General features: G+C 55.2%; 1 non-coding gene across 1 annotated transcript in view; it reads right to left on the bottom strand.

Moving 5' to 3' along the window:
• The window catches only part of LOC126430966 (small subunit ribosomal RNA), a 1909-nt gene extending 553 nt beyond the window's left edge, over positions 1 to 1356 (bottom strand). Inside the window, exon 1 of the ribosomal RNA XR_007577456.1 lies at positions 1 to 1356. This exon is cut by the window's left edge and continues 553 nt beyond it. This is a non-coding gene — a ribosomal RNA (small subunit ribosomal RNA).
• Positions 1357 to 1863: the final 507 nt, after the last annotated feature.

Genomic DNA, 1863 nt, shown 5'->3' with positions numbered 1-1863 from the left:
AATCAAGAAAGAGCTATCAATCTGTCAATCCTTCCGGTGTCCGGGCCTGGTGAGGTTTCCCGTGTTGAGTCAAATTAAGCCGCAGGCTCCACTCCTGGTGGTGCCCTTCCGTCAATTCCTTTAAGTTTCAGCTTTGCAACCATACTTCCCCCGGAACCCAAAAGCTTTGGTTTCCCGGAGGCTGCCCGCCGAGTCATCGGAGGAACTGCGGCGGATCGCTGGCTGGCATCGTTTATGGTTAGAACTAGGGCGGTATCTGATCGCCTTCGAACCTCTAACTTTCGTTCTTGATTAATGAAAACATACTTGGCAAATGCTTTCGCTTCTGTTCGTCTTGCGACGATCCAAGAATTTCACCTCTAACGTCGCAATACGAATGCCCCCGCCTGTCCCTATTAATCATTACCTCGGGTTCCGAAAACCAACAAAATAGAACCGAGGTCCTATTCCATTATTCCATGCACACAGTATTCAGGCGGGCTTGCCTGCTTTAAGCACTCTAATTTGTTCAAAGTAAACGTGCCGGCCCACCGAGACACTCAATAAAGAGCACCCTGGTAGGATTTCAACGGGGTCCGCCTCGGGACGCACGAGCACGCACGAGGCGGTCGCACGCCTTCGGCTCGCCCCACCGGCAGGACGTCCCACGATACATGCCAGTTAAACACCGACGGGCGGTGAACCAACAGCGTGGGACACAAATCCAACTACGAGCTTTTTAACCGCAACAACTTTAATATACGCTATTGGAGCTGGAATTACCGCGGCTGCTGGCACCAGACTTGCCCTCCAATAGATACTCGTTAAAGGATTTAAAGTGTACTCATTCCGATTACGGGGCCTCGGATGAGTCCCGTATCGTTATTTTTCGTCACTACCTCCCCGTGCCGGGAGTGGGTAATTTGCGCGCCTGCTGCCTTCCTTGGATGTGGTAGCCGTTTCTCAGGCTCCCTCTCCGGAATCGAACCCTGATTCCCCGTTACCCGTTACAACCATGGTAGGCGCAGAACCTACCATCGACAGTTGATAAGGCAGACATTTGAAAGATGCGTCGCCGGTACGAGGACCGTGCGATCAGCCCAAAGTTATTCAGAGTCACCAAGGCAAACGGACCGGACGAGCCGACCGATTGGTTTTGATCTAATAAAAGCGTCCCTTCCATCTCTGGTCGGGACTCTGTTTGCATGTATTAGCTCTAGAATTACCACAGTTATCCAAGTAACGTGGGTACGATCTAAGGAACCATAACTGATTTAATGAGCCATTCGCGGTTTCACCTTAATGCGGCTTGTACTGAGACATGCATGGCTTAATCTTTGAGACAAGCATATGACTACTGGCAGGATCAACCAGGGAGCTGCGTCAACTAGAGCTGAGCAGCCGGCCGCCCGGGAGTGTGTCCCGGGGGCCCGCGCGAACACGCAAGCGTCCGCTCAATTATTCTGCAAACAGGAGGAGGCTGAGCTCCCCTGCACAACACACCTCGAAACCCTCTCAGGTCCCGGCGGCGCGCAGCGCCGTCCTAAGTACTTGGTCGGGTTCGAGAGAGGCGCAATCGCCCGGAGTTAGGCGAGTAGACGCTTTAGGTGCGACCACCCGTGCTCCCAACTGAGCTTGCCGCTGCCGACAGAGGCCCGGGAGCGTGCTGTCGTGGCATTGCCGGCGGGAGACAACACGCGCCACCTACGGTGACCGGCAGCTCCAACGCCAGCGCCACAGAAGGACAAAAGCCCTACTTGGGTGCCGAAGCGAACTCTCCCAGCACAGCGCACGCGCCAACACGTCCGCACAGCTGCGATACAAACCACCTGCGAGAACCGCTGGGGCGACCGAGCAGCAGACGGCGTCGCGGCGCCGAGCGCC

The sequence above is a fragment of the Schistocerca serialis genome, unplaced genomic scaffold, assembly GCF_023864345.2.
Source record: "Schistocerca serialis cubense isolate TAMUIC-IGC-003099 unplaced genomic scaffold, iqSchSeri2.2 HiC_scaffold_1072, whole genome shotgun sequence".
NCBI classification, from domain to species: Eukaryota; Metazoa; Arthropoda; class Insecta; order Orthoptera; family Acrididae; genus Schistocerca; species Schistocerca serialis.
This window is presented reverse-complemented; position numbering and strand designations above follow the sequence as displayed.